Source organism: Panicum hallii, chromosome 9 (assembly GCF_002211085.1).
Source record: "Panicum hallii strain FIL2 chromosome 9, PHallii_v3.1, whole genome shotgun sequence".
Classification (NCBI taxonomy): Eukaryota; Viridiplantae; Streptophyta; class Magnoliopsida; order Poales; family Poaceae; genus Panicum; species Panicum hallii.
In genome coordinates, this window is record NC_038050.1 from 9,834,602 (window position 1) to 9,851,645 (window position 17,044).

Below are 17,044 nucleotides of genomic sequence, written 5' to 3' on the forward strand. Positions count from 1 at the left end.
GCAGATCCCTAGATTGGAACGAGTCCAAACCAGGGGGGATTGCCGCAACACCAGAAGAAGTCGAGGCCGGAGCAGACTCCATCTCGATCTGTGCTGCGGAAGTGTGGAGCGGCAAGTTGTCGAGCCCGTCGACGAACTTGTCGAGGTCGCTGCGGAGATCCGCAACGGGGGTCTTTGGCTTCATGTCGACGAGGAATCGTCGAAAACTGCCCGCACCATCTGCGACGCAGACCCATGAACCAAAAATGAATGTCGTGCCCTGAGAAGGAACTGACCTGGCGAAATTGAAAAATGCCATTGAGCTCGCCGGTGGATCTTCGACGCGCTCCCCTACCTGGCGCGCCAGCTGTCGGTGTTTAACCGGCTGCCCACCGAGGGGTATACCCAAGGTGGTAAGTTTTGGGTGAGGAGACGCCGAGATCAGGAACTCGAAGGTGCAAGGAACACAAGACTTTTAGACAGGTTCGGGCCGCACGGAGCGTAACACCCTACGTCCTGTATGGTGGTTTGTATTCCCTTTGGTGTAGAATGACCTAATGATCTTCTGTTTTGAGGGGGGTCCCTAACCTCCCTTATATATCCGAGAGGTCAGAGTTACCAAGATGCTAACCAACCCCCTCCGAGGGATCACACCAGAACTAATCTCGAGTAGATCCTCTCCGTGTTGGTTAGCTCTATCTCCTATTTAAACAGGATAAATAAGAGATAAACAAAATGAATAAGAGATAAGACGGGCTTAATCTCTTAAACTTTGTAACATGCCCAGCCCGGTGGCCCCGGGTCTGACAGCCCTGTCTCCTAATTTTCGTCGTCGTCAGGCTCCTCGCTGGTCCGTCCCTCCTCCCTTCACTCTTCTGCTCTAGTGCCGCCAGATGCCGCTGAAGTTTCCACCTCCCTTGCTTCTCCTTCCTAGAGCTGCCGCGGTGAGGCTCCCTACCACGCGTGCGGAGTGCCCCATTCAGTCGGGCGGCGGTGCGATCGCTTGCGTGGAGCGAGGCAGGCGCGTCGTCAGCGTGCGGCAACGGTCTTCCTCTCCCCTAAATCCATCACCATTTTCCCTTCCTCAGTTCCTCCTCTCCCAACTTAAATCCGGACTACCACGAGCCTTCCAGCCTCCCCATTGCACATCCGATGCTGCTGCACACCAGCTGAGATCGTAGCCGTTGGGGCTGACCTAATGGCTAAGACTCATGTTCCTTAGTCTAGTTTTAGTCTTTATCTTGGTAGATAAGTTAGTGCCTTAGTGGTCAAGTCTATGACTTGGTAGTCAAGTTAGCTTTATACTCTAGTTTAGCTTTGTACTCTATATAAAGGGAGAAATATCAAGTGCTCAAGCACTGCTAGTTATCCACAGAAATTCCAGCCTCTACGTTGTGTTTGTGTGTGTCCCTTCTAACATTTGGTAATCAGAGCTAGCTTACGATTTCGAGGATGTCCACCTCGTCCACCCGCCGGAGGGCTGCCGAGGCAGCAGCAGCCGAAGCCGAGCGCTAGGCACGCGAGGAGCGAATCGCTGCAGCCGAGGCGGCGGCGGCGCAGGCGGCCGAGACGGCCAAGGCGGCGGTCGCTGCGGCAGAGGCCGCAACAGCGGCGGCCGCGGTCCTACGCGACGAGGAAGACGACCACAACCGGCGGAACATGAGCCGCGGCCCTAACAGGCAGCGCCAGCTCTCGCCGTCACCCCTGCGCCGTGGCCGACGCCATCGCCACCGCCGGGACTCGCCGGTTGTCCAGCGCGTCATCAAGGAGTCGGGGGGAAGCAAGCCATGGCCGATGTTGTCCAAGACAAACTACAATGAGTGGAGCTTGCTGATGAGGTAAAGTTGCAGGCCCGGCAGCTCTCGGAGGCTGTCGTGTACACCGACGCCGAGTACCATGAGGACCGGCTGGCCCTCGACGCCATCCTTGCCTCGGTGTCGTCGGAGATGGTGATCTCCCTGGCAGACAAGCCGACCGCCAAGGCTGCGTGGGACTCCATCGCCGCGTCACGCATCGGCATCGACCGCGCGCGGAAGGCCACAGTGCAGAAGCTGCGCCAAGACTGGGACCGCCTTGCGTTTCGGCCTGGGGAGGACATCGACGACTTCGCTCTCCGCCTCTCGACGCTGATGCAGCAGCTGGCACGCCATGGCGACACCGACATCGACGAGGAGAAGGCCGTGGAGAAGTTTCTCCGCGTCGTCCCCAAGAAGTACTCCCAAATCGCGTTGTCAATGGAGACGCTACTGGACCTCTCCACGCTGTCCATCGAGAATGTGACAGGGAGGCTCAGAGCGGTGGATGACCGCGAGGAGACAGCCGGCGACCCGGTTTCCATCAGCGGCAAGCTACTGTACACTGAGGAGTAGTGGCTTGCCCGCTAGAAGGAGAAGAAGAAGCGGGAGGCATCGTCTTCGAAGGGGAATCGGCGGCAGCCGCGCAAGAAGGAGAAGACCGGCGGCGCGACCGATGACAAGTCGGGCGGCGGCGACACGGGAAAAGGAGGTACTGGCGGCGGCGGGGGACGTAAGGCGACCCGGACCGACACCTGTCTGAACTGCGGGCGCCGTGGTCATTGGGCCCGCGACTGCCGCCAGCCCAAGCGCGATGGAGCGGCCCACATGGCCCAGGCTGAGGAAGCTGAGGAGGAGCCCGCCTTGTTTATGGCTCACGTCGGCCCAGTGGTCCGACTCACAGGTGGGGAGGGTGGAACCCTAATCCCCACTCGCTCTGCCTCTGCGTCCGCCACCACGCCACCGCCAGCGACTGCTCTGCTCCAACTCCACGAACCGCGAGTTCAAGCTTTCCTCGGCGACGACTCCGACGGCGACAAGCTTGAGGGATGGTACCTCGACAGCGGCGCCACGCACCACATGACCGGGCGCGCCGGGTACTTCGCCGACCTGGACCGCGGCGTCCGGGGCCTCGTCAAGTTCGGCGACGAGTCAGCCGTGGAGATCCGCGGCGTCGGCGCCGTCATATTCGTGGCCAAGACGGGGGAGCACAAGGTGCTTCATGGCGTCTACTACATCCCGACGCTTCGCAACTCCATCATCAGCCTTGGCCAACTCGATGAGGACGGCGCCAAGGTGCAGATCGCCGGCGGGGTGCTCCAGGTCTGGGACCGGAGTGGGCGCCTCGTGGCCAAGGTCGAGCGCGGGTGCAACCGCCTGTACGTGCTGCACGTCGAGGTGGTTCAGCCCCTCTGCCTCACTGCTCGCCACGACGACGAGGCCTGGCGCTGGCATGAGCGGTTCGGGCACCTCCATTTCAACACACTGCGGCGGCTCGGACGCGAGGAGATGGTGCACGGGATGCCCAAGATCGACCACGTCGAGCAGCTGTGCGACACCTGCGTGCTGACGAAGCACAAGCGGCGCCCTTTCCCGCAGCAGGCCAAGTATCGCGCGCAGGAGGCGCTCGAGCTCGTCCATGGCAACCTCTGCGGCCCTGTCACGCCAGCGACACCGGGAGGACGGCGCTTCTTCCTGCTCCTGGTGGATGACGCCTCCCGGTTCATGTGGATCGGCCTTCTCACAACGAAGACGAATGCAGCGGACGCCATCAAGCACATTCAGGCCGCCGCGGAGAAAGAGTGCGGCAAGAAGCTGCGGGTTTTGCGCACCGACAACGGCGGCGAGTTCACCTCGGCTGAGTTCACCGCCTACTGCGCGGACGAGGGCATCCAGCGGCACTACTCCGCGCCGTACACGCCGCAGCAGAATGGCGTGGTCGAGCGCCGCAACCAGACGGTGGTGGCAACCGCGCGCGCGCTCTTCAAGCAGCGGGGCATGCCGGCGGAGTACTGGGGCGAGGCGGTGGTGACCGCTGTCCACCTGCTCAACAGGTCGCCGACCAAGAGCTTGGAGGGGAAGACTCCGTACGAGGCATGGCACGGGCGTACACCGGCAGTCGGTCATCTTCGCACCTTCGGCTGCCTGGCGTACGTGAAGGAGCTGAACCACGTCGGCAAGCTAGACGACCGGAGCACGCCGGGCGTGTTCATCGGCTACGCGGAAGGCACCAAGGCGTACCGTGTCCTGGACCCAAGGACACGGCGCATGCGCGTCGCGTGCGACGTCGTGTTCGACGAGGGGCGCGGCTGGGACTGGTCGAAGGCGACCACCAGCGGCACGGCGACAACCCAAGGGGAGTTCACCGTTGAGTACATGCAGGTCGGCCCACCTCCGCCGGACAACCCACCATCGCCGATGCCGCCTCTCCGAACGCCATCACCGCCGGCAACCACACCAGCTCAGGATCAGCTGGGCACGCTGCGCACTCCACCAAGTCAAGGCAAGCAGGGCTCGCCTTGCACACCGGTGGGGGTCCCTGCCCCGGTAGCTGCGCCGGCACCGGTCTTCATCACGCCGCTGGTGAACGACGATGACCGCATCGACGCCGCGCACAACAACACGCCTCTACGCAACCGCCCCATCGCCGACCTCCTCAGCGACGATCAGGGGGAGCCTGGGTATGTGCAGCGGAACGTCGACACCGAGCTTCATCTCATGCACACAGGAGAGCCCTGCTCCTATGCTGAGGCAGAGGGTGACGAGGCTTGGCGTGCTGCGATGCGGGAGGAGATGGACTCCATCAAGCACAACCGCACTTGGGAGCTCACCGACTTACCAAGTGGCCACCGCCCCATCACTTTGAAGTGGGTGTTCAAGCTCAAGAAGAATGAGGCCGGGGAGGTGATCAAGCACAAAGCAAGGCTCGTCGCAAGGGGTTTCGTCCAACAGGAGGGCATCGACTTCGACGACGCCTACGCACCGGTGGTGCACATTGAGTCCATTCGCGTGCTGCTCGCGCTGGCTGCCCAGGAGGGGTGGCGCGTCCACCACATGGACGTGAAGTTGGCGTTCCTCAACGGCGACTTGAAGGAGGAGGCGTACGTGCGGCAGCCCCCCGGCCATGTCATCGCCGGCAAGGAGAACAAGGTGTTGCGCCTTTGGAAAGCGTTGTACGGACTCCGGCAAGCACCGCGCGCCTGGAACGCCAAGCTCGACGACACGCTCAAGGAGATGGGCTTCCACCAGAGCGCGTACGAGGCGGCGGTGTACACACGAGGCAAGGACGACTCCATCCTGCTGGTCGGCGTCTACGTCGACGACTTGGTCATCACCGGCGTGGACGAGAGTGAGGTAAACGCCTTCAAGGCTCAGATGATGGACACGTTCCAGATGAGTGACCTTGGGCTGCTCAACTTCTATCTCGGCATTGAGGTCCGGCAGCACGACGCCGGCATCACACTTCGCCAAGCCCACTACGCCAAGCGCATCGTCGAGTTGGGTGGCATGGAGGGCTGCAACCCCGCCCACACTCCGATGGAGGAGCGGTTGAAGCTGAGCCGCTACAGCGAGGCAGAGGAGGTCGACGCAACGCACTACCGGCGCATCGTCGGTAGCCTGCGCTACTTGGTGCACACCCGGCCGGACTTGGCGTTCGCCGTCGGGTACGTGAGCCGGTTCATGGAGCGGCCAACGGTGGAGCACCAGCAGGCCATCAAGAGGATCCTGCGCTACGTTTCAGGCACGATCGACTACGGGCTACACTATGGAAGGCACTCCGATGCGGCACACTTTGTCGGATACTGCGACAGCGACCTCGCCGGCGACATTGACACAAGCAAGAGCACGAGCGGTGCTCTGTTCTTCCTTGGCGACTGTCCAGTTAGTTGGCAGTCAGTCAAGCAACGGGTGGTGGCACTCTCTAGCTGCGAAGCTGAGTACATCGCCGCCGCCACGGCCGCAACTCAAGCATTGTGGCGGGCTCGGCTGCTGGGGGAGCTTCTTGGAAGAAGGACCGAAGCAGTGGAGCTCCGGGTGGACAGCAAGTCTGCCCTTGCACTTGCAAAGAACCCCGTCTTCCATGAACGCAGCAAGCACATTCGGATCAAATATCATTTTATTCGGAGCTGCATTGAAGATGGGAGTGTGAAGGCCAGCTACATCAACGCGGCGGATCAACTCGCGGACATCCTAACCAAGTCACTTGGACGAGTGAAGTTCCAGGAACTAAGAACTCGAATCGGGCTGGCCGAGATCGAGACAAAGAAGGGCACATGAGGCTTAGGGGGAGAATTGATGGTTAAGACTCATGTTCCTTAGTCTAGTTTTAGTCTTTATCTTGGTAGACAAGTTAGTGCCTTAATGGTCAAGTCTATAACTTGGTAGTCAAGTTAGCTTTGTAGTCTAGCTTAGCTTTGTACTCTATATAAAGGGAGGAATACCAAGTGCTCAAGCACTGCTAGTTATCCACAGAAATTCGAGCCTCTACGTTGTGTTTGTGTGTGTCCCTTCTAACATGACCAACCTCAGAGGCCAAGTGCCCGTTGTCATCAACAGACACCAGCTTCAGAGCTCTGCAAACACCACAGAGCATTGGAGTAGGTATAATCTAAGTGCATAGGTTGGTCTACTCTTTGCGTCCTATATGTCTCTTTCATGAATACAACATATCTACCTATATAGTTTGGTAGCATCTTTGATTTTGGGTTTTGCAGGTGATATCTTTTTACAAAAATTAATGTGCCATGTTTTAGTTTCGTATTGGACTAGTCAGCTCTCATCTGCTGAAATATTGATTGGGAATATTGGTGGCTCTGTGTGTTTGACCCTTCTATGTATCTTTATACTATCAAATTTCTGACCATATATATGGAATTTACAATTGTAATGCCATATTTCTCCTTTGCATTGCCACAAAAAGAAGAAAAAAATAAAAAACCCTATGACTAAGTCATTTCAAGTTATGTCATTATGGGATGGTCATTTGCATTTAGAAACTTTCAATTTAGTTGTAGAAAGGCCCTTTTAGTGATTTCAGATCATGTGAAGGTCTCTTCAGATTATATTCTCTTTGGAGAATTGTCTATCTGAGCATTGGTTTTACACTTCATTGACACGATTTGTCATCTCTTATGTATGCTGCAGAACCGAGAATCATCAGGTTCTTTACGTGCTTACATTTTTCTCCTTTTTCTAAATTAATTACAGTGGTAAGATACTTCAAGTTGGAGAATGTTTGATGTTCACTGGTTTGAGTGCTTTATCTGATCTGTTCAACCTTCGCACTGTTGCCTGGGTTGATTATTCATCTTCCTAATTTATTTGTTACAAGAAGTTCATTGCTCAGTCTGTTCGAAATGAAGTATTATATTTTTTAAGGTCTGTCAAATTGTTGACCGTTGCTTTTCAAAAGATTATTGGTGCAAGTTCTTAACTCTTAACATCATTTTATAGTTAGATTAGTATACCAGCTTATATAGGTTCATATGCGGGACTCCCATGAATTCACATTATTACACAACTTATATGTTGAGCAGATGCTAGCTTGCTGTCTGACTTTTTAGGATAATTATTATATGTTGATGCGGGTTCAGATTTTAGTGCATACTTTGCATCCGTTCTCCCCTGCATATTTTGCTGCTTGAACAAGACGCAATGAATGCACCTTTCATCCTACTGTGTTTAATCTTGCATCTGAATATTTCATACTTTATTAATGCAAATATGAAGTCACCACTATATATACTATATATGTATCCTGTTCATTAGGACCGCGTCCATTTTATTTTCATGCATAACTATACTCTGTTTGCTCGAGTCTTAGAGATGTATCTTGAAAAGAATTGAGAAGGTGTTCCTTACATTCAGTTTGCTTCTTACTTGTGCAAAGCTAATTCCATTTTCAAATAGACTACTAATTATTGCCAAGGGATAATATAGCTGTTCCTTTGATTTATTTTCCTCACTTTTTGTTTGTAGAAGGATAGTGGTTTCTGCGTTATTTGTTGATCTTTTGAAACTAATTATTTAGAAAAATGATGTCTGCTATTCTTTTCATTATTTGGCATCTGTATGTAATGTGCAAAATTAATATGAATGCATAACACAAATATGCAAGCAATGCTACAACAGATTTGGATTGATCCTACCAAAATTCCGTTAGTCAGGGGTGCATTGAAGCAATAAATTTAGCCAACCGTATGTTAAGATTCATCTAGACTGAATATTCTACTCTTTCTTTTGCCATTCCATTCTGCCTTGATTTGGCATTCATTTCTCAGTGATCACCGTGTATATTACGTTTATATCCTACTTATTAGAAATGGGTCTTCATTTCCATGCATAGCTGTACTATATGCTCAAGTCATTGCTCAGAGATGTCCTTTCAAAGAATTGAGATGGTGTTCTTTACATTCAGTTTGCTGCTTCATTTTGGGAAGCTAATTCCATTTTCAATCGATAGAGAAAAATATATCCTTGTCAATAGTGGGACAAGAGAAAAGTTAAAGTCCACAAGACAACCAAGGAAGTTTTAAAATGTCCACCAATGTGACGTGGGATTTGACTAATTCGATTAGTATTCCTATTCCCTATTATGGTCAGGTTTCTGAAATCCTTAACTTTCATATAGCGTGTCTGAGGGGTTCAATCTAGTTTGATTAGTTTCTGCCAATAAGTGGTTTCCATAAAAATTGGCGCTGCTAATATCAGATAAGGTGTGTAAATACTTTCTTTTTTCTTCATTTGATATTTGATACTTATCAGTATAATTTGTGAAGGTATCGCCGTGCTGGCGTGGCACATCACATACGGTTGTGTGCCATAGCTATTTATTACCTCATGTGATGCAGTAAACTTTTTATTTAGAGTAGTTGGCTTAACAAGTTAACCTGGAATATCCCAAGTTAATTTAGCATAAGATATCAGCGTATTCCGTATTATTCCTTAAAATGCATGGAACAATGTCCATCGTAGTTCGTCGCCTGCCTAGTTGGTTTCGTGCTTCGACGGGTTGCTGTTCTCCACGAGTTTGGTGAGCAGGCTCTTTCCATGACCTTTCTTTTATCACGCGCGCGCTAACTGTTGTCGTGTTGCGTAGGCAACGATTATTCTTTGTAGGAAATCAAATATAATCAGCTCGAGTGTACGACCTCCGCATAGCGTGAGATGAGAACTCTCTCCAAACAAATCAAGCGGCCACAAATAATTGTTGATTCCTGGCCGTGTAATCAGTAGTGTGTTGCCGAGGATCAATGAATGATTCTGCTTCGTTTTGCCACCTTATTCTAATTTTCTTTCACCCGATGTTGCTTTCAGCGCGCGCGCACTCCTATCATATGATCACTCATCCGAAACATGTCACATGCAGTTTAATTACTAGGTTACTATTATTATCATAAGAGTCCCATCCCTTTCGAACCTCATTGTTATTGCATTTGGTTTTTTATGTAACTTATTATTGCATTTGTTACGAACCACCACCTGGTAAGCAACTCTGTTGTGTTCTGAAGCTGGCGCACGCAGCAGAGCCGCCGAGGTAACCTTAAAAGAAAATAGAATTTAAAAGACGACAAGCTAGCTTGTAATCATGTGCTGCGATGGAGATTGGGGACGCGCGTACAGCCTGCACTCCAGTAGTAGTACTCCACTATGATGGAGGCCGGAGACACGCGTCAGGTCGAGTCGCCCCCGTCGAACTGGCGTTGGACATGTCCTATGAAGCCGTAAAGCTTTGTCCACCACAAGTTTTTTTATTTGATTTCCTTCACCTAATGAGGCGGTTTTGTAAGTCTGGAGAGGTGACCTAAGCTGACTGTGCTAGATAATAATTCTGTAGTGCAAATATTATCCATTGCTTGAGAGTAGAGCAGCCATAATATTTCAAAAAAGAGTAGAGTAGCCAGGCAGCAGACAAGAGGCTTTTGCTAGCTCGAGGCACACAGAGGAGTTGAGAAGATTGGCAAGCACAAGCACTCCTGTGAGGCTACTTGGGTAGCATGGCTTCAGAGTTCAGATCGGGACATGGAGAAGGTGCCGAGAGGCATGGCGAAGTGGATAAGACAGGAGACTGCAACCAAGGATGCTGCTATCAATCCTGGGACGGAAATGGTTGGATCTCAGGAAAATGATGCGGACGAATGCAGCGTGGGCGCGTGCTCGGTTCCCAGCCACGACTCGCCGCGCCGCGAGTTGGGCGCGCCACACCTGTAAAGCCATCTGTCCGTTTGGTTCCCAGCCTTCGGCGCACCACAGATTTTTAGTGGTTTTGCAGTAGATTTTTCTCGCTGCATATCTTTGGCATCGTGAGCGGGTGCGGCTGCGAACCAAGCATGCCCACAGGGCCACGGTCTCAAGCTCGGTGAAAGACTTCTGGTGGAGGGAACGTGGTGCCAGAGGAAGACATGCTGTTACTGTTAGCCTAAAATGTATCATAATCTTCAGTCATAATCTTCAGAACGTTCAGTACAACATTTGCAAGGGCTAGAAACTGGAATCACTCTGTACCTAGGCATTCCTCCTGTACAATGTCGGCCATTTCAACAGATGCCTATTAATTGAGGTGCCGCAGCTTGTGTTCTGAGGGATCAGTGTGATTTCATCCATGTACTCTGTTGCTAAGTGTAGAGAAAGAGAGCTCGAGAGAGATCAACCGCACAATTGTATTGATCACAAGAACACGCATATTCAACCTAGGGTCCATGTTTTTTTCTTTGGCTACTTTCAAAACACAAGCTCCTAACTAGAGACAACTTACCCAAAAGGTAAGAAATTGCGGATAAATGTTTTTTTTGTTCTGAACTGGAAAGCACCCTGCATCTATTTTTTACTTGCATAGTAGCTAGGCAGGTTTGGGTCTATATTTCAGAATCTACCGGCACTGCATGAGGTTACTAATTTTGAATCTTTAGCTAAGTAATGGCTATGTTAAAAGAAGCATCAACTCTTTATCATGATTTGTTCTGCATCTCTGGAGAAGTTCAACTCGTGGGTGGCGCGCTTGGAAGCCTTGCTGTCCTGACTGAAGAGGATTCAACTGGTGGGTGCTATGTGATGGTGCTCAGATTCAATTTCCATGAGCAGAAGCTGCTGAGTGCTGAAACTGAAGCCTTTTGAACTGGAAGCGCAGATGGAAGTCTGAAACCAAGGACCTTCCGTCGCAAAACATAGTAGTAGTCTGTTTTCTCTATTGGTCTTGCAGATATGTCTCTGTCATGTTAAAACTGGATGGGTGGTTTTGTTCTTCGTAGATAGCGCAAAACGGTGCTGGGAAAATAATACTATAATAGGCATTGCAGAACTGATTTTTGTCATGAATCAATGCAGTGGACAAGAGGTCATCCATCGTCCATGGAACTGTAAAACAAAACATTCAGAATTGGACCTGGGCACCTGACATTCATCTTTCAGTGTTCACTGCGCCATCACGCCTCATCGAATTTATCTCGAACTACTGCTTCACAATTCCAAGTTGGAATCGGTTAACAATTGCGTGGTCTCTGCTCTGACCTCTGACCAGTGACCACCACCCAGCAGGCTGCAGGTGATGCTTCGGCAGTCCGACGGCAGCATTTCAGTAAGCAGATTGTGCGGCAAGCTGGCAGTCCCACCGGAGGCGTTGCGGGTCTAGCATCTCCACAAACTCGTCTCGGGTTCGTCGCCGCTGGAGCTCGCCATGATTAGCCGGCGCGAGCTCCGGCCTCCGTCGCGCGGGGAAAGGCAGGCCTCTGGTCAGATGGAACTGCAGGAGTGCATGAGTGGGGCCCCGTTTAGATCGCAACTTTTTATAATATTTGGAACTTTTTGCTACTGTAGCGTTTTCGTTTGTATTTGACAAATTTTATCTAATCATGGTCTAACTAGACTTAAAAGATTCGTCTCGTGATGTACAATTAAACTGTGCAATTAGTTATTTTTTTACATATATTTACTGCTCCATGCATGTGTCCTAAAATTGATGTGATGGAGAGAGAATGTAAAAATTTGGAATTTTGAAGTGATCTAAACAGGGCCTGAGGATGTTTTGGAGTGGGATAGTTTTCGAGCGATGGATTGGTGCCTTGATGGACTGGCCGGATGGTGCTCTGCCGGCGCGGCCGGAGGACGGCGGCGGCGGGCGGCGCCAGACGGGAGTGAGGAGGACCCAATCTAAACCAGGGGGCTATATGAAAATATTAGGAGGCATTTGTAAATATAATCGCGATCCAAGTTAGAGGGTTATTTAAAATTTCTAGAGGGTACTGTACAAATAATCGGATCGCGATCTATTCGCGATCCAAAGTGGGGTTTATTTGAAACTATATAGGGGTGTTTTTTTAAGTTTTCGGATCGCCATCGAATCTTCGCCCGCGGCTCGCCGGAGCGCCGCCTGATGCCGGATGTCCGTTGGGCAAACAACCTCTTCCTCCTCCCGCCAGCCCCGCAGCTGGCAGCCCTAGCTCGCATGGCCGGATTCCCAAGTCTCTGTCGGTGTTCGGCGTTCGGGCTGGCGAGAAATGCCGCCTCTGCTGGGAAGCCGCTCCGGGTGTTCCTTGCTTCCGTCAGCCCGTTCCTTCTGGAGACCTGCTCACCGAAGATCCTCCAGCCGCCGCTCATCGCCGCGCTACCATTCACCATCCTCGTCTGCTGCAGCTGCGACAGAATGGCGCTGAATTGGAGCACCCTCTTTCTGGGGTCTGATCTCGCCTCCTCGTTCAGCCGGGCCGCGTCCACTGCCTCCTAGATGACGAAGCCGAGCCTGGCGATGTTCTTCATGCTGCCCCCAGATCAGCCATCGCTTTCTCCTTTATGCCAAGTGATGTACACGAACCTTGGATGCAAGCAATTGAACTCCTGAGCGAAATAAGATCGACTGACAAGAACGCCGGCTGGATGTGGAGAGGTCGACAACGATTTTGATCTTTGGGCGTGTGCCGTGTGGCAGGTGGGGACTGACGAGGAGCGAGTCTGAAAAGAGGTGTGCAGTGGTTATTCCATGTACCCTCTCACATTCCTGCCAGACGTCAGCTTTCATGGCTTGGAACCTGGATGGATGGGCACCTTCCGTGGTACATGGCGCCAAGAGCTGCCGGCGGCTGCGACAAAACCAAGGCCGCCCGAGGCTGAGCGGCTGAGGCGTCTCTACAAGCACTTGTCGGGTCGCCGCCGCCGTCAACCTTGGCCCGCCACCGAGCAGGCGAGCAGGCCTCCGCTTCCCCTGCGCCTCAGGCCGCTGGAGCCGTCAGAGCTTGACGAGGAAGACGCCCACTACGATGATGCGCGTAATCTGGCCCGCAGAAGCGCGATCGGACGGCTGCTGGGGACCCGGGGGGCCGGACGGTATCTGAAATACCGTCCACCCGGTCGCGGTCGGTATCCCAGCTACCGTCCACCCCTGGTGCCGCATGAAACGACGCCGCTCGCCGGGGCGTCCTCGCGCTCCGGCCGCCCCTGCGACCCTCACGATCATCCTCAAGTCTTTGCGGCCGCCCCGTCTTGCAGGCAACGATGGTGGTCAAACAACGACTACCGCAGGGGGCGCGGGAAACGAAGGCGTCCTCTGCTTCATGCCGCACGCCGTGGCTGGCCGGAGCGCCGGCGCGTTCCGGCCATAACGGCATAACCTGCGTCTCTCTTCTTCATCTTTCCTCCTTAATGCTACGCGGCCACCTCAATTCGGCCATCGAGCACGACCACCTTTTGGTTTTGGTCACGCACCTTCCTTTTGGCTTGCGCAGCTGGAGGGGAGAAGAAAAATGCAAACTGAGAATGTTTGTTTCCTCTAAGTTTCCTCCATGCATAGATTGATTACAGCTCGTCCTTCAACTTTTTAGAACTACGTAATGCTATATTTCCCATGTGTGTATTTTTTTGATCTTCCATGGGTTTTTTTAGAATGAAAAAAAAGAGGGCCACTATGGTCTTTTTCCTCTTGTCCTACAAAAAAAACAGTGAATTAGTAGTGATAAGGATCAGGTTCATACTGTTGCCAGAATCCTTGCTCTCCAAGAGGCAAGAGATGAACCATGAAAACGCTTGGAGGATAGGTGAAACGTGGTTGCTGCCCAAATCATCATCATAGCAGCAGCATAGATTTTATAGTTACTACAACACAACCCTGCAATTTTCAGGATGTTTGTGCTGCTTCTCCGACAGAAGGTGAATTAGTAGTGATAAGGATCAGGTTCATACTGTTGCCAGAATCCTTGCTCTCCAAGAGGCAAGAGATGAACCATGAAAACGCTTGGAGGATAGGTGAAACGTGGTTGCTGCCCAAATCATCATCATAGCAGCAGCATAGATTTTATAGTTACTACAACACAACCCTGCAATTTTCAGGATGTTTGTGCTGCTTCTCCGACAGAAGGTGAATTAGTAGTGATAAGGATCAGGTTCATACTGTTGCCAGAATCCTTGCTCTCCAAGAGGCAAGAGATGAACCATGAAAACGCTTGGAGGATAGGTGAAACGTGGTTGCTGCCCAAATCATCATCATAGCAGCAGCATAGATTTTATAGTTACTACAACACAACCCTGCAATTTTCAGGATGTTTGTGCTGCTTCTCCGACAGAAGGTGCAGGCAATTTGTTCACACTTGTCATCTCTGTTTCGCAAACAATAGTGCGCCGCCTTGCACATAGCACCGTGGCTGCAGAGCTACACCGTCCTGTTCTGTTTTTTATTAGCTGGATGATCTGTAAGACTCAACAGAGCATTCAGGCTTTGACAAATTGCCAATTGGACCTACCAGCGTCTCGATCAGAGGAACCTCTTCCGTCTTCCCTGCACGCAGATTACGGAGCTCCCGATGGCGATCTGGAAGCTGCCGCAATAGCAACGGCAAGATTGTTGTCCGGTACGGCGGGGAGCAAGAGTGCCGCCGCGGTCGTCGCCTCCAGTTCAGGCGGCGCGCGCGGCACCGGGACAAGCACCAGGCCAGCGCGGCGTTTCGACGAGTATATCTGGCCGCGCTCGCACCACCCCGCTGGCCGCCGTCGCCACCGAAGCGAGCAAGCCGCTGCTTCTCCCGAGCCACCGAACCACCGCGCCCACCGGCCCGCTAGCGTGGCGCGCGCGCCTGACGAAGTGACGAGGAAGACGCCCCCGCGATGCTTCCAATCTCGGCCGCACACGTCGCATCGGACGGACGGTAGGTTCCCAGGGGGTGGACGGTATTTCACCGTTTGGCGTCCTCCAGCGCGGCTCGCCGGAGCGCCGCCGCACTCAGCCGTCCCTAGCTTCCATCTCCTTCGTCGTGAGCGTAGCCTCGCCCTCTTGCATCTAGCCACCGCCACGCTCGTGCACCTGCTGCTGAGGTGCAATAGAAGGTGGCGGAGGGGACGCCCGAGAACCGGTGCTGGGCGCGGCGCGGCGCGGCGGCAGGCATGGCGCGCGCACAATGCTCCGAGATCCCTCAAGACGCCGGCTCCTCTCCGTCACTCCATCCATCTCCCATATGATCCCGCCGGAGATGCGCCGCCTCTAGTCCCGGCCGTCAGCAGCCGTCTGCATGAACAAGGCTCCCCGTGCGAAGCCACCAGGGGCCACGTGTGCCCGCCCCTGTGACGAAGACGGCAAGACGCAGGCGCAAGGAGCATTGCGTCGACTCCTCGAAGGGTCGCACGGCGAGAACGATGGTGGGACGGGACGTCCCGGGCAGCAATGAAATCTGTGCCATGTCGGCGGTGACGGCACGATGGTGTGGCAGAGGTACCATCTTCGCTTGGCTCTTTCTTCAATTGAAATTGCCGAGGTGGCAGGCCAATCCGATCTGTCAGTCATGCAGCACAGTGGCATAAACTACCACAGGGTGAACAAAACACCCTGATGCGTGTTGTAATTTTCTTTTTCCTTCAGCACGCAACTAGAGTCTGTAAATGCTACTGCTTTGCTTCTATAATGAATATGCAGCGCAGCTGCCCGAGCTTTGCCCAAAACAAAGGAACAGATGCTGCTGCTTGGCCGCTGGGGAAGCAGTAATTTGCATTGTTGGTTTGGCATTCTGATCAACGGTACAAATGGTTTTACATATTGTTATTGGAGAATTGGCCATAAAAACAGACTCAATGTTTTGATAGTGTGAATTTTTACTTGCTACTGCAAATTGATGCACCATCAAGTCTGTAGGTGTTTTTACATATTTTCATGTCGCCATCCAATCTTCAAGCTGCCGCTTGCCGGAGCGCCGGCTGACGTCGGGCGTCCCCTAGGTGGATCTCTTCTTCCTCCTGCCGGCCTCGCAGCCGGCCGCCCCGGCTCGCGTGGGCCGAGGGTGGTCGAAGCCCCAAGTTCCCGTCGGCATTCGGGCTGGCAGGAGCCGCCGCCGCCGCTCCACGCCACGGCGTGTTCCATCACGCCACGGCCCCAAGTTGCAGGGACCACGAGCAGAGAGAGGCGGCCATCACGCAAATGGCGTGTTCCGAGTCGGATACCGGACTCCGAATCGGAACTGGTTTGCGAGTCGAAGAAGGATTTCCGGCCATAACTATAAATATGGATCGTCGGGCATTGATTCCTCATCAATCTCCTCCGCTCTCTCTGTTGATCATCCACCGACTCCATCCGTTCAAGCAAAGAAGTAGCAAGAGAGCTGGCAAGATGGATCATCGCCTTCCCCGCGGCGTTCCGGCGGTTCGTCTCTCCAGCCGCCTACAGCTGGCCACCACCTTCGGCGCGGAGCCGGCGCCGTCGTCGCGCCGCGGCTCGAGAGGACCGCCCCCGGCGATGACGGCCGACGTGCGAGTCGTCGTCCGCAGGCACTTCCCTGTCGTCGGCCCCGGCGGCACCCGGATCGCCGAGAAGGTCGCCGCGGACATCGCCCTCCGGAGGCGCCAGTCGCGCAGACTGCGCTTGCCCGAGAGCGTGGAGCGAGCTCTGGCGGACGAGGTGCTCCCGCTGGTGGCGCACCCGTTCGACCGCGGCGCCGTGGTCGCGGCTCGGAATGAGATATGCATGCACGTGGCGGCCGCCTGCGACGACCAGCGCATCGTCCGCGGCGGCGCGCGCGTCCATGTCCTGATCGACACCTTCGCGTGCCCCGTGGTGTTTCGCTCTCCTCCTTGCAAGCCAGCGTCGCAGCGTGTCGTCCGTGCGCCGGGAAACCTCGTCGCCCCGGCTGCGACCCAGAGTATGGATTCAGAGATCACGGTGCCGACGAAGAAGCCGAATCCATACGGCGTCATCGGAGACCGGCGGCCGAAGCCGGTGGTGGAGGAGATGCCGAAACTTGAAGGGTTCGGCACCATGGCAGGATGGACTGACAGCTTCTCCATCTTTCGATGATGAAGAAGAACCA